General features: G+C 43.3%; 16 non-coding genes and 2 pseudogenes across 16 annotated transcripts; all 18 read right to left on the bottom strand.

Moving 5' to 3' along the window:
* Positions 1–538: 538 nt before the first annotated feature.
* Positions 539–657, bottom strand: LOC142511308 (5S ribosomal RNA; annotated as a pseudogene).
* An 834-nt stretch (positions 658–1491) lies between these two features.
* LOC142513055 (5S ribosomal RNA) lies at positions 1492–1610 on the bottom strand. Its single transcript, XR_012809021.1, has one exon. It is a non-coding gene; the product is annotated as a 5S ribosomal RNA (ribosomal RNA).
* Positions 1611–1861: 251 nt separating this feature from the next.
* Positions 1862–1979, bottom strand: LOC142512256 (5S ribosomal RNA; annotated as a pseudogene).
* A 681-nt stretch (positions 1980–2660) lies between these two features.
* LOC142513222 (5S ribosomal RNA) lies at positions 2661–2779 on the bottom strand. The gene has a single exon (XR_012809181.1). It is a non-coding gene; the product is annotated as a 5S ribosomal RNA (ribosomal RNA).
* Positions 2780–3458: 679 nt separating this feature from the next.
* LOC142508737 (5S ribosomal RNA) lies at positions 3459–3577 on the bottom strand. The gene has a single exon (XR_012806940.1). It is a non-coding gene; the product is annotated as a 5S ribosomal RNA (ribosomal RNA).
* Positions 3578–4258: 681 nt separating this feature from the next.
* LOC142507647 (5S ribosomal RNA) lies at positions 4259–4376 on the bottom strand. The gene has a single exon (XR_012805898.1). It is a non-coding gene; the product is annotated as a 5S ribosomal RNA (ribosomal RNA).
* Positions 4377–5059: 683 nt separating this feature from the next.
* Positions 5060–5178, bottom strand: LOC142517525 (5S ribosomal RNA). The gene has a single exon (XR_012813267.1). It is a non-coding gene; the product is annotated as a 5S ribosomal RNA (ribosomal RNA).
* A 628-nt stretch (positions 5179–5806) lies between these two features.
* Positions 5807–5925, bottom strand: LOC142507431 (5S ribosomal RNA). The gene has a single exon (XR_012805690.1). It is a non-coding gene; the product is annotated as a 5S ribosomal RNA (ribosomal RNA).
* A 640-nt stretch (positions 5926–6565) lies between these two features.
* On the bottom strand, positions 6566–6684 carry LOC142513822 (5S ribosomal RNA). Its single transcript, XR_012809749.1, has one exon. It is a non-coding gene; the product is annotated as a 5S ribosomal RNA (ribosomal RNA).
* Positions 6685–7365: 681 nt separating this feature from the next.
* On the bottom strand, positions 7366–7483 carry LOC142514489 (5S ribosomal RNA). Its single transcript, XR_012810379.1, has one exon. It is a non-coding gene; the product is annotated as a 5S ribosomal RNA (ribosomal RNA).
* A 683-nt stretch (positions 7484–8166) lies between these two features.
* Positions 8167–8285, bottom strand: LOC142517273 (5S ribosomal RNA). Its single transcript, XR_012813027.1, has one exon. It is a non-coding gene; the product is annotated as a 5S ribosomal RNA (ribosomal RNA).
* Positions 8286–8925: 640 nt separating this feature from the next.
* LOC142514004 (5S ribosomal RNA) lies at positions 8926–9044 on the bottom strand. Its single transcript, XR_012809920.1, has one exon. It is a non-coding gene; the product is annotated as a 5S ribosomal RNA (ribosomal RNA).
* A 681-nt stretch (positions 9045–9725) lies between these two features.
* On the bottom strand, positions 9726–9843 carry LOC142514888 (5S ribosomal RNA). The gene has a single exon (XR_012810763.1). It is a non-coding gene; the product is annotated as a 5S ribosomal RNA (ribosomal RNA).
* Positions 9844–10526: 683 nt separating this feature from the next.
* LOC142516019 (5S ribosomal RNA) lies at positions 10527–10645 on the bottom strand. The gene has a single exon (XR_012811835.1). It is a non-coding gene; the product is annotated as a 5S ribosomal RNA (ribosomal RNA).
* A 640-nt stretch (positions 10646–11285) lies between these two features.
* Positions 11286–11404, bottom strand: LOC142514492 (5S ribosomal RNA). Its single transcript, XR_012810382.1, has one exon. It is a non-coding gene; the product is annotated as a 5S ribosomal RNA (ribosomal RNA).
* Positions 11405–12086: 682 nt separating this feature from the next.
* LOC142514488 (5S ribosomal RNA) lies at positions 12087–12204 on the bottom strand. Its single transcript, XR_012810378.1, has one exon. It is a non-coding gene; the product is annotated as a 5S ribosomal RNA (ribosomal RNA).
* A 683-nt stretch (positions 12205–12887) lies between these two features.
* LOC142516374 (5S ribosomal RNA) lies at positions 12888–13006 on the bottom strand. Its single transcript, XR_012812172.1, has one exon. It is a non-coding gene; the product is annotated as a 5S ribosomal RNA (ribosomal RNA).
* Positions 13007–13646: 640 nt separating this feature from the next.
* LOC142507117 (5S ribosomal RNA) lies at positions 13647–13765 on the bottom strand. Its single transcript, XR_012805381.1, has one exon. It is a non-coding gene; the product is annotated as a 5S ribosomal RNA (ribosomal RNA).
* Positions 13766–14185: the final 420 nt, after the last annotated feature.

Here is a 14185-nt window from a genome sequence, read left to right as displayed (position 1 = left end):
CCCTGGGAAGTCCTTGTGTCGCGATCGTTTACGAAAATTATGGATAAAACAGTCGAAATAATTGTTTTTAATGAGTTAACCGTCTACGGAGTAATCTACGTAATACCCTTCCGCTCAGAACAGGCTCATGACAACAAAAATCGCCAAATGTGCCCAGAAAATACAAAAAAAATAAGAAGAAGAAAATAGGGAATGTAAAGCTATTATTATGCTTGGGATACGATAAAATGGAACCAGAATTGAATTTCAGACTTCCTAAGCGGATTTCTCGAGGAAACGGAAGCTTAACAGAAGCGGAAAATCGCAAATTAGAGGGTCTTAGAGAAGGAATTCGGCTAAAATCTCGCCAGCTCATTGCGTAGAATGAGTCTCGTTCTTTTGCCCGTTTACAATTAAATTAACCTACAATTTTGTCCAAATCCGGCAGTGCTCGAGCTGCGTTGATTTCACATGTCTTATCTGGTCCCGAAAAAGATTCGGATTATTAGAGCCGAAAATCGTCTGTCAACAAGTAATCAACAAAAGAAAAACACTAAAAAGGGAGCAACACGAGGATTTCCCAGTGGGTCACCCATCCTAGTATAGCTCTCGCCCAAGCACGCTTAACTTCGTAGTTCTGATGGGATCCGGTGAATTAGAGATGGTATGATCGCACCCGACATTGAGTGGGATGTTTATTCTTATATCCCTCGAGTACGTGTGGAGCGGGCGGCGATGGGTGACCTCCTTGGTACTGCTCTTGCCCAAGCACGCTTAACTTCGGAGTTCTGTTGGGATCCGGTGCATTATTGCTAGTAAGATCGCACCAGACATTGAGTGGGATGTTTATTCTTATATCCCTCGTGTACGTGTGGAGCGGGCGGCGATGGACAACACGCGGTACTGCTCTCGCCCAATCATAACCAGGAAGTTAAGCGTTCTGGCGCGATGGCAGAGCTAGGATGGGTGACCTCCCTGGGAAGACCTCGTGTCGTGACCGTTTACGTAAATTATAGAGAAAACAGTCGAAATAATTGTTTTAATGAGTTAACCGTCTCCGGAATAATCTGCGTCATAACCTTCCGCACAGAACCGGCTCACAACAACAAAAATTGCTAAATGTTTCTAGAAAATATAAAAAAAATTAAGAAGAAGAAAATAGCGAATGTAAAACTATTATTATGCCTGGGATACGATAAAATGGAACCGAAATCGAATTTTAAACTTCCTAAGCGGATTTATCGAGGAAACGGAAGCTTAATAGAAGCGGAAAATCGCAAATTAGAGGGTCTTAGAGAAGGAATTCAGCTAAAATCTCGCCACCTCGTTGCGGAGTAATGAGTCTCGTTCGTTTGCCCGTTTACAATCAAATTAGGCTACAATTTTGTTCTAATCCGGCAGTGCCCGAGCTACGTTGATTTCACATGTCTTATCTGATCTCGATCGAGATTCATATGATTTGAGTCGAAAATCGCATGTCAACAAGTAATCAAATATAGAAAAACACGAAAAGGGGTGCAACACGAGGACTTCCCAGGGGGTCAACCATCCTAGTACTGCTCTCGCCCAAGCACGCTTAACTTCGGAGTTCTGATGGGATCCGATGCATTAGTGCTGGTATGATCGCACCCGAATTGAGTGGGATGTTATTCTTATATCCCTCGAGTACGTGTGGAGTGGGCGGCGATGGGCAATGCCCGTTTACAATCAAGTTAGGAAAAAAAATGCCCGTTTACAATCAAGTTAGGTTACAATTTTGTCCAAATCCGGCAGTGCCCGAGCTACGTTGATTTCACTTCTTATCTGGTCCCGATCGAGATTCAGATGATTTGAGCCGAAAATCGTCTGTCAACAAGTAATCAAAAATAGAAAAACACGAAAAGAGGTGCAATACGAGGATTTCTCAGGGAGTCACCCATCCTAGTACTGGTCTCGCCCAACACGCTTAACTTCGGAGTTATGATGGGATTCGGTGCATTAGTGCTTGTATGATCACACCCGACATTGAGTGGGATTTTTATTCTTATATGCCTAGCGTACGTGTGGAGCGGGCGGTGATGGACAACACGCGGCACTGCTCTCGCCCAATCAGAACCTTGAAGTTAAGCGTTCTGGCGCGAAGGCAGAACTAGGATGGGTGACCTCCTTGGGAAGTCCTCGTGTCGCGATTGTTTACATAAATTATGGATAAAACAGTCGAAATAATTGTTCTTGATGAGTTAACAGTCTCCGGAGTAATCTGCGTCATACCCTTCCGCACAGAACCGGCTCACGACAACAAAAATCGATAAATGTTCCCAGAAATAGGAAAAAAATAAGAAGAAGAAAATAGCGAATGTAAAGCTATTACTATGCCTGAGATACGATAAAATGGAACCATAATAATATTTCGGACTTCCTTAGCGGATTTCTCGAGGAAACAGAAGCTTAAAAGAAGCGGAAAATCGCAAATTAGAGGGTCTTAGAGAAGGAATTCAGCTAAAATCTCGCCAACTCATTGCGGAATAATGAGTCTCGTTCGTTTGCCCGTTTATAATCAAATTAGGCTACAATTTTTCCAAATCCGGCAGTGCCCAAACGACGTTGATTTCACATGTCTTATCTGGTCCCAATCGAGATTCAGATGATTTGAGCCGAAAATCGTCTGTCAACAAGTAATCAAAAATAGAAAAACACGAAAAGAGGTGCAACACGAGGACTTCCCAGGGGGTCACCCACCCTAGTACTGCTCTCGCCCAAGCACGCTTTACTTCGGAGTTCTGATGGGATCCGGTGCATTAGTGCTGGTATGATCGCACCGGACATTGAGTGGATGTTTATTCTTATATCCCTCGAGTACGTGTGGAGCGGGCGGCGATGGAAAATACGCGGCACTGCTCTCGCCCAATAAGAACCAAGAAGTTAGGCGTTCTGGCGCGATGGTAGAGCTAGGATGGGTGACATCCCTGGAAAGTCCTTGTGTCGCGACGGTTTACGTAAATTATGGCTAAAACAGTTGAAATAATTGTTTTTAATGAGTTAACCGTCTGCAGAGTAATCTGCGTCATATCCTTCGGCCCAAAACCGGCTCACGACAACAAAAATCTCTAAATTTTGCCAGAAAATAGGAAAAAAATAAGAAGGTAATAGCGAATGTAAAGCTATTATTAATCCTGAGATACGATAAAGTGGAACCGGAATCGAATTTCGAACTTCCTAAGCGGATCTCTCGAGTAAACGAAAGCTTAACAGAAGCAGTATATCGCAAATTAGAGGGTCTTAGAGAAGGAATTCGGCTAAAATATCGCCATCTCATTGCGGAGTAATGAGTCTCGTTCGTTTCCCCGTTTACAATCAAATTAGCCTACAATTTTGTCCAAATCCGGCAGTGCCCGAGCTACGTTGATTTCACATGTCTTATCTGGTCCCGATCGAGATTCAGATTATTTGAGCCAAAAATCATCTGTCAACTAGTAATCAAAAATAGAAAAACACGAAAAGGGGAGCAACACGAGGACTTACCAGGGGGTCACCCATCTTAGTACTGGTCTCGCCCAAGCACGCTTAACTTCAGAGTTTTGATGGGATCCGGTGCATTAGTGCTGGTAGGATCGCACCCCACATTGAGTGGGATTTTTAGTCTTTTATGCCTCGCGTACGTGTGTAGCGGGCGGCGATGGACAACACGCGGCACTGCTCTCGCCCAAATGAGCCATGAAGTTAAGCATTCTGGCGCGATGGCAGAGCTAGGATGGGTGACCTCCCTGGGAAGACCTCATGTCGCGACCGTTTACATAAATTATGGATAAAACATTCGAAATAATTGTTTTTAATGAGTTAACCGTCTCCGGAGTAATCTGGGTCATACTCTTCCGCACAGAACCGGCTCACGACAACAAACATCTCTAAATGTTCCCAGAAAATAGGAAAAAAACAAGAAGAAGAAAATAGCGAATGTAAAGCTTTTATTATGCCTGGGATACGATAAAGTGGAACCGAAATCGAATTTCGAACTTCCTAAGCGGATTTCTCGAGGAAACGGAAGTTAACAGAAGCGGAAAATCGCAAATTAGAGGGTTTTAGAGAAGAAATTCGGCTAAAATCTCGCCAGCTCATTGCGGAGTAAAAAGTCTCGTTCGTTTGCCTGTTTACAATCAAATTAGGCTACAATTTTGTCCAAATCCGGCAATGTTCGAGCTACGTTGATTTCACATGTCTTATCTGGTCCTGATCGAAATTCAAGTGATTTGAGCCGAAAATCATCTGTCAACAAGTAATAAAAAATAGAAAAACACGAAAAGGGGTGCAACACGAGGACTTCCCAGGGGTCAACCATCCTAGTATTGCTCTCGCCCAAGCACGCTTAACTTTGGAGTTCTGATGGGATCCGGTGCATTAGTGCTAGTATGATCGCACCAGACATTGAGTTGAATGTTCATTCTTATATCCCTCGAGTACGTGTGGAACGGGCGGCGATGGACAACACGCGGCACTGCTTTTGCCCAATCAGAACCATGAAGTTAAGTGTTCTGGCGCGATGGCAGAGCTAGGATGGGTGACCTCCCGTGAAAGTCCTCGGGTCGTGACCGTTTACGTAAATTATGGATAAAACAGTCGACATAATTGTTTTTAATTAGTTAACTCTCTCCGGAGTAATCTGGGTCATACTCTTCGGCACAGAACCGGCTCACGACAACAAAAATCGCTTAATGTTCCCAGAAAATAGGAAAAAAATAAGAAGAAGAAAATAGCGAATGTAAAGCTTTTCTTATGCATGGGTTGCGATAAAGTGGAACCGAAATCGAATTTCGAACTTCCTAAGCGGATTTCTCGAGGAAACGGAAGGTTAACATAAGTGGAAAATCGCAAATTAGAGGGTCTTAGAGAAGGAATTAGGTTAAAATCTCGCAAGCTCATTGCGGAGTAATGAGCCTCGTTCGTTTGCCCGTTTACAATCAAATTAGACTACAATTTTGTCCGAATCCGGCAGTGCCCGAGCTACGTTGATTTCACATGTCTTATCAGGTCCCGATCGAGATTCATATGATTTGAGCCAAAAATCGTCTGTCAACAAGTAATCAAAAATAGAAAAACACGAAAAAGGGTGCAACACGAGAACTTCCCAGGGGGTCACCCACCCTAGAACTGCTCTCGTTCAAGCACGCTTAACTTCGAAGTTCTGATGGGATCCGGTGCATTAATGCTGGTATGATCGCACCCGACATTGAGTGGGATGTTTATTCTTATATCCCTCGAGTACGTGTGGAGCGGGCGGTGATGGACAACACGCGGCACTGCTCTCGCCCAATCAGAACCATGAAGTTAAGCGTTCTGGCGCAATGGCAGAGCTAGGATGGGTGACCTCCCTGGGAAGACCTCGTGTCGCGACCGTTTACATAAATTATGGATAAAAAATTCGAAATAATTGTTTTTAATGAGTTACCCTTCTCCGGAGTAATCTGGGTCATACCCTTCCGCACAGACCGGCTCACGACAACAAAAATCGCTAAGTATTCCAAGCGGATTACTCGAGGAAAGTGGAACCGAAATTGAATTTCGAACTTCCTAAGCGGATTTCTCGAGGAAACGGAAGTTAACAGAAGCGGAAATTCGCAAATTAGAGGGCCTTAGAGAAGGAATTCGGCTAAAATCTCGTCAGCTCATTGCGGAGGAATGAGTTTCGTTCGTTTGCCCGTTTACAATTAAATTAGGCTACAATTTTGTCCAAATCCGACAGTGTCCGACCTACGTTGATTTCACATGTCTTATCTTGTCCCGATCGAGATTCAGATTATTTGAGCCGAAAATCGTCTGTCAACAAGTAATCAAAAATAGAAAAACATGAAAAGGGGTGCAACACGAGGAGTTCCCTGGGGGTCACCTATCCTAGTACTGCTCTCGCACAAGCACACTTAACTTTGGAGTTCTGATGGGATCCGGTGAATTAGTGCTGGTATGATCGCACCCGACATTGAGTAGATGTTTATTCTTATATCCCAAGAGTACGTGTGGAGAAAGCGACGATGGACAACACGAGGCACTGCTCTCGCCTAATCAGAACCATGAAGTTTAGCGTTTTAGTGCGATGGGAGAGCTAGGATGGGTAACCTCCCTGGGAAGTACTCGTGTCACGACCGTTTACGTAAATTATGGATAAAACAGTCGAAATAATTGTTTTTAATGAGTTAAACGTCTCCGGAGTAATCTACGTAATACCCTTCTGCATAGAACCGGCTCACGTAAAAAGAAGAAAATAGCGAATGTAAAGCAATTATTATGTTTGGGATACAATAAAATAGAACCGGAATCGAATTTCAAACTTTCTAAGCGGATTTATCGAGGAAACGAAAGCTTAACAGAAGCGGTAAATCGCAAATTAGAGGGTCTTAGAGAAGGAATTCGGCTAAAATCTCGTCAGCTCATTGCGTAGTAATGAGTCTCGTCCGTTTGCCCGTTTAGAATCAAATTAGCCTACAATTTTGTCCAAATCCGGCAGTGCCCGAGCTACGTTGATTTCACATGTCTTATCTGGTCCCAATCGAGATTCAGATGATTTGAGCCGAAAATCGTCTGTCAACAAGTAATCAAAAATAGAAAAACACGAAAAGGGGTGCAACACGAGGACTTTCCAGGGGGTCACCCATCTTAGTACTGGTCTCGCCCAAGCACGCTTAACTTCGGAGTTCTGATGGGATCCGGTGCATTAGTGCTGGTATCATCGCACCCGACATTGAGTGGATGTTTATTCTTATATCCCAAGAGTACGTGTGGAGAAAGCGACGATGGACAACACGAGGCACTGCTCTCGCCTAATCAGAACCATGAAGTTTAGCGTTCTAGTGCGATGGGAAAGCTAGGATGGGTAACCTCCCTTGGAAGTACTCGTGTCACGACCGTTTACGTAAATTATGGATAAAACAGTCGAAATAATTGTTTTTAATGAGTTAAACGTCTCCGGAGTAATCTACGTAATACCCTTCTGCATAGAACCGGCTCACGACAACAAAAATCGCTAAGTATTCCAAGAAAACAGAAAAAAAAATAAGAATAAGAAAATAGCGAATGTAAAGCTATTATTATGCCTGGGATAAAATAAAATGGAACCGGAATAAATTTTGGACTTCCAAAGCGGATTTCTCGAGGAAATGAAAGCTTAACAGAAGCGAAAAATCGCAAATTAGAGGGTTTTAGAGAAGAAATTCGGCTAAAATCTCGCCAGCTCATTGCAGAGTAAAAGTCTCGTTCGTTTGCCCGTTTACAATCAAATTAGGCTACAATTTTGTCCAAATCCGGCAATGTTCGAGCTACGTTGATTTCACATGTCTTATCTGGTCCTGATCGAGATTCAAGTGATTTGAGCCGAAAATCATATGTCAACAAGTAATCAAAAATAGAAAAACACGAAAAGGGGTGCAACACGAGGACTTCCCAGGGGTCAACCATCCTAGTACTGCTCTCGCCCAAGCACGCTTAACTTCGGAGTTCTGATGGGATCCGGTGCATTAGTGCTGGTATGATCGCACCAGACATTGAGTTGAATGTTCATTCTTATATCCCTTGAGTACGTGTGGAACGGGCGGCGATGGACAACACGCGGCACTGCTCTCGCCCAATCAGAACCATGAAGTTAAGTGTTCTGGCGCGATGGCAGAGCTATGATGGGTGACCTCCCGTGGAAGTCCTCGGGTCGTGACCGTTTACGTAAATTATGGAAAAAACAGTCGACATAATTGTTTTTAATTAGTTCACTGTCTCCGGAGTAATCTGGGTAATACTCTTCGGCACAGAACCGGCTCACGACAACAAAAATCGCTTAATGTTCCCAGAAAATAGGTAAAAAATAAGAAGAAGAAAATAGCGAATGTAAAGCTTTTCTTATGCATGGGTTGCGATAAAGTGGAACCGAAATCGAATTTCGAACTTGCTAAGCGGATTACTCGAGGAAACGGAAGGTTAACAGAAGTGGAAAATCGCAAATTAGAGGGTCTTAGAGAAGGAATTTTGTTAAAATCTCCCAAGCTCATTGCGGAGTAATGAGTCTCATTCGTTTGCCCGTTTACATTCAAATTAGGCTACAATTTTGTCCGAATCCGGCAGTGCCCGAGCTACGTTGATTTCACATGTCTTATCAAGTCCCGATCGAGATTCAGATGATTTGAGCCGAAAATCGTCTGTCAACAAGTAATCAAAAATAGAAAAACACGAAAAGGGGTGCAACACGAGGAGTTCCCTGGGGGTCACCTATCCTAGTACTGCTCTCGCCCAAGCACGCTTAACTTTGGAGTTCTGATGGGATCCGGTGAATTATTGCTGGTATGATCGCACCCGACATTGAGTAGATGTTTATTCTTATATCCCAAGAGTACGTGTGGAGAAAGCGACGATGGACAACACGAGGCACTGCTCTCGCCTAATCAGAACCATGAAGTTTAGCGTTTTAGTGCGATGGGAGAGCTAGGATGGGTAACCTCCCTGGGAAGTACTCGTGTCACGACCGTTTACGTAAATTATGGATAAAACAGTCGAAATAATTGTTTTTAATGAGTTAAACGTCTCCGGAGTAATCTACGTAATACCCTTCTGCATAGAACCGGCTCACGTAAAAAGAAGAAAATAGCGAAAGTAAAGCAATTATTATGTTTGGGATACAATAAAATAAAACCGGAATCGAATTTCAAACTTTCTAAGCGGATTTATCGAGGAAACGAAAGCTTAACAGAAGCGGTAAATCGCAAATTAGAGGGTCTTAGAGAAGGAATTCGGCTAAAATCTCGTCAGCTCATTGCGTAGTAATGAGTCTCATCCGTTTGCCCGTTTACAATCAAATTAGCCTACAATTTTGTCCAAATCCGGCAGTGCCCGAGCTACGTTGATTTCACATGTCTTATCTGGTCCCAATCGAGATTCAGATGATTTGAGCCGAAAATCGTCTGTCAACAAGTAATCAAAAATAGAAAAACACGAAAAGGGGTGCAACACGAAGACTTTCCAGGGGGTCACCCATCTTAGTACTGGTCTCGCCCAAGCACGCTTAACTTCGGAGTTCTGATGGGATCCGGTGCATTAGTGCTGGTATGATCGCACCCGACATTGAGTGGATGTTTATTCTTATATCCCAAGAGTACGTGTGGAGAAAGCGACGATGGACAACACGAGGCACTGCTCTCGCCTAATCAGAACCATGAAGTTTAGCGTTCTAGTGCGATGGGAAAGCTAGGATGGGTAACCTCCCTTGGAAGTACTCGTGTCACGACCGTTTACGTAAATTATGGATAAAACAGTCGAAATAATTGTTTTAATGAGTTAAACGTCTCCGGAGTAATCTACGTAATACCCTTCTGCATAGAACCGGCTCACGACAACAAAAATCGCTAAGTATTCCAAGAAAACAGAAAAAAAAATAAGAATAAGAAAATAGCGAATGTAAAGCTATTATTATGCCTGGGATAAAATAAAATGGAACCGGAATAAATTTTGGACTTCCAAAGCGGATTTCTCGAGGAAATGAAAGCTTAACAGAAGCGAAAAATCGCAAATTAGAGGGTTTTAGAGAAGAAATTCGGCTAAAATCTCGCCAGCTCATTGCAGAGTAAAAAGTCTCGTTCGTTTGCCCGTTTACAATCAAATTAGGCTACAATTTTGTCCAAATCCGGCAATGTTCGAGCTACGTTGATTTCACATGTCTTATCTGGTCCTGATCGAGATTCAAGTGATTTGAGCCGAAAATCATATGTCAACAAGTAATCAAAAATAGAAAAACACGAAAAGGGGTGCAACACGAGGACTTCCCAGGGGTCAACCATCTTAGTACTGCTCTCGCCCAAGCACGCTTAACTTCGGAGTTCTGATGGGATCCGGTGCATTAGTGCTGGTATGATCGCACCAGACATTGAGTTGAATGTTCATTCTTATATCCCTTGAGTACGTGTGGAACGAGCGGCGATGGACAACACGCGGCACTGCTCTCGCCCAATCAGAACCATGAAGTTAAGTGTTCTGGCGCGATGGCAGAGCTATGATGGGTGACCTCCCGTGGAAGTCCTCGGGTCGTGACCGTTTACGTAAATTATGGAAAAAACAGTCGACATAATTGTTTTTAATTAGTTAACTGTCTCCGGAGTAATCTGGGTAATACTCTTCGGCACAGAACCGGCTCACGACAACAAAAATCGCTTAATGTTCCCAGAAAATAGGTAAAAAATAAGAAGAAGAAAATAGCGAATGAAAAGCTTTTCTTATGCATGGGTTGCGATAAAGTGGAACCGAAATCGAATTTCGAACTTGCTAAGCGGATTACTCGAGGAAACGGAAGGTTAACAGAAGTGGAAAATCGCAAATTAGAGGGTCTTAGAGAAGGAATTTTGTTAAAATCTCCCAAGCTCATTGCGGAGTAATGAGTCTCGTCCGTTTGCCCGTTTACAATCAAATTAGCCTACAATTTTGTCCAAATCCGGCAGTGCCCGAGCTACGTTGATTTCACATGTCTTATCAAGTCCCGATCGAGATTCAGATGATTTGAGCCGAAAATCGTCTGTCAACAAGTAATCAAAAATAGAAAAACACGAAAAGGGGTGCAACACGAGGAGTTCCCTGGGGGTCACCTATCCTAGTACTGCTCTCGCCCAAGCACGTTTAACTTTGGAGTTCTGATGGGATCCGGTGAATTAGTGCTGGTATGATCGCACCCGACATTGAGTAGATGTTTATTCTTATATCCCAAGAGTACGTGTGGAGAAAGCGACGATGGACAACACGAGGCACTGCTCTCGCCTAATCAGAACCATGAAGTTTAGCGTTTTAGTGCGATGGGAGAGCTAGGATGGGTAACCTCCCTGGGAAGTACTCGTGTCACGACCGTTTACGTAAATTATGGATAAAACAGTCGAAATAATTGTTTTTAATGAGGTAAACGTCTCCGGAGTAATCTACGTAATACCCTTCTGCATAGAACCGGCTCACGTAAAAAGAAGAAAATAGCGAATGTCAAGCAATTATTATGTTTGGGATACAATAAAATAGAACCGGAATCGAATTTCAAACTTTCTAAGCGGATTTATCGAGGAAACGAAAGCTTAACAGAAGCGGTAAATCGCAAATTAGAGGGTCTTAGAGAAGGAATTCGGCTAAAATCTCGTCAGCTCATTGCGTAGTAATGAGTCTCGTCCGTTTGCCCGTTTACAATCAAATTAGCCTACAATTTTGTCCAAATCCGGCAGTGCCCGAGCTACGTTGATTTCACATGTCTTATCTGGTCCCAATCGAGATTCAGATGATTTGAGCCGAAAATCGTCTGTCAACAAGTAATCAAAAATAGAAAAACACGAAAAGGGGTGCAACACTAGGACTTTCCAGGGGGTCACCCATCTTAGTACTGGTCTCGCCCAAGCACGCTTAACTTCGGAGTTCTGATGGGATCCGGTGCATTAGTGCTGGTATGATCGCACCCGACATTGAGTGGATGTTTATTCTTATATCCCAAGAGTACGTGTGGAGAAAGCGACGATGGACAACACGAGGCACTGCTCTCGCCTAATCAGAACCATGAAGTTTAGCGTTCTAGTGCGATGGGAAAGCTAGGATGGGTAACCTCCCTTGGAAGTACTCGTGTCACGACCGTTTACGTAAATTATGGATAAAACAGTCGAAATAATTGTTTTTAATGAGTTAAACGTCTCCGGAGTAATCTACGTAATACCCTTCTGCATAGAACCGGCTCACGACAACAAAAATCGCTAATTATTCCAAGAAAACAGAAAAAAAAATAAGAATAAGAAAATAGCGAATCTAAAGCTATTATTATGCCTGGGATAAAATAAAATGGAACCGGAATAAATTTTGGACTTCCAAAGCGGATTTCTCGAGGAAATGAAAGCTTAACAGAAGCGAAAAAACGCAAATTAGAGGGTTTTAGAGAAGAAATTCGGCTAAAATCTCGCCAGCTCATTGCAGAGTAAAAAGTCTCGTTCGTTTGCCCGTTTACAATCAAATTAGGCTACAATTTTGTCCAAATCCGGCAATGTTCGAGCTACGTTGATTTCACATGTCTTATCTGGTCCTGATCGAGATTCAAGTGATTTGAGCCGAAAATCATATGTCAACAAGTAATCAAAAATAGAAAAACACGAAAAGGGGTGCAACACGAGGACTTCCCAGGGGTCAACCATCCTAGTACTGCTCTCGCCCAAGCACGCTTAACTTCGGAGTTCTGATGGGATCCGGTGCATTAGTGCTGGTATGATCGCACCAGACATTGAGTTGAATGTTCATTCTTATATCCCTTGAGTACGTGTGGAACGGGCGGCGATGGACAACACGCGGCACTGCTCTCGCCCAATCAGAACCATGAAGTTAAGTGTTCTGGCGCGATGGCAGAGCTATGATGGGTGACCTCCCGTGGAAGTCCTCGGGTCGTGACCGTTTACGTAAATTATGGAAAAAACAGTCGACATAATTGTTTTTAATTAGTTAACTGTCTCCGGAGTAATCTGGGTAATACTCTTCGGCACAGAACCGGCTCACGACAACAAAAATCGCTTAATGTTCCCAGAAAATAGGTAAAAAATAAGAAGAAGAAAATAGCGAATGTAAAGCTTTTCTTATGCATGGGTTGCGATAAAGTGGAACCGAAATCGAATTTCGAACTTGCTAAGCGGATTACTCGAGGAAACGGAAGGTTAACAGAAGTGGAAAATCGCAAATTAGAGGGTCTTAGAGAAGGAATTTTGTTAAAACCTCCCAAGCTCATTGCGGAGTAATGAGTCTCATTCGTTTGCCCGTTTACATTCAAATTAGGCTACAATTTTGTCCGAATCCGGCAGTGCCCGAGCTACGTTGATTTCACATGTCTTATCAAGTCCCGATCGAGATTCAGATGATTTGAGCCGAAAATCGTCTGTCAACAAGTAATCAAAAATAGAAAAACACGAAAAGGGGTGCAACACGAGGAGTTCCCTGTGGGTCACCTATCCTAGTACTGCTCTCGCCCAAGCACGCTTAACTTTGGAGTTCTGATGGGATCCGGTGAATTAGTGCTGGTATGATCGCACCCGACATTGAGTGGATGTTTATTCTTATATCCCAAGAGTACGTGTGGAGAAGGCGACGATGGACAACACGCGGCACTGCTCTCGCCCAATCAGAACCATGAAGTTAAGCGTTCTGGCGCGATGGCAGAGCTAGGATAGGTAACCTCTCTGGGAAGTACTCGTGTCACGACCGTTTACGTAAATTATGGATAAAACAGTCGAAATAATTGTTTTTAATGAGTTAAACGTCTCCGGAGTAATCTACGTAATACCCTTCTGCATAGAACCGGCTCACGTAAAAAGAAGAAAATAGCGAATGTAAAGCAATTATTATGTTTGGGATACAATAAAATGGAACCGGAATCGAATTTCAAACTTTCTAAGCGGATTTGTCGAGGAAACGAAAGCTTAACAGAAGCGGTAAATCGCAAATTAGAGGGTCTTAGAGAAGGAATTCGGCTAAAATCTCGTCAGCTCATTGCGTAGTAATGAGTCTCGTCCGTTTGCCCGTTTACAATCAAATTAGCCTACAATTTTGTCCAAATCCGGCAGTGCCCGAGCTACGTTGATTTCACATGTCTTATCTGGTCCCAATCGAGATTCAGATGATTTGAGCCGAAAATCGTCTGTCAACAAGTAATCAAAAATAGAAAAACACGAAAATGGGTGCAACACGAGGACTTTCCAGAGGGTCACCCATCTTAGTACTGGTCTCGCCCAAGCACGCTTAACTTCGGAGTTCTGATTGGATTCGGTGCATTAGTGCTGGTATGATCGCACCCCACATTGAGTGTGATTTTTATTCTTATATGCCTCGCGTACGTGTGAAGCGGGCGACGATGGACAACACGCGGCACTGCTCTCGCCCAATAAAAACCATGAAGTTAAGCGTTCTTGCGCGATGGTAGAGCTAGGATGGGTGACCTCCCTGTGAAGACCTCGTGTCGCGACCGTTTACGCAAATTATGGATAAAACATTTCGAAATAATTGTTTTTAATGAGTTAACCGTCTCCGGAGTAATCTGGGTCATACCCTTCCGCACAGAACCGGCTCACGACAAGAAAAATCGCTAAATGTTCCCAGAAAATAGGAAAAAAATAAGAAGAAGAAAATAGCGAATGTAAAACTTTTATTATACCTGGGATACGATAAAGTGGAACCGAAATCGAATTTCGAACTTCCTAAACGGATTTTTCGAGGA

This window comes from Primulina tabacum, chromosome 10 (genome assembly GCF_025594145.1).
Source record: "Primulina tabacum isolate GXHZ01 chromosome 10, ASM2559414v2, whole genome shotgun sequence".
Classification (NCBI taxonomy): domain Eukaryota; kingdom Viridiplantae; phylum Streptophyta; class Magnoliopsida; order Lamiales; family Gesneriaceae; genus Primulina; species Primulina tabacum.
The sequence above is the reverse complement of the archived record's forward strand: the minus strand, read 5'-3'. Positions and strand labels throughout refer to the sequence as shown.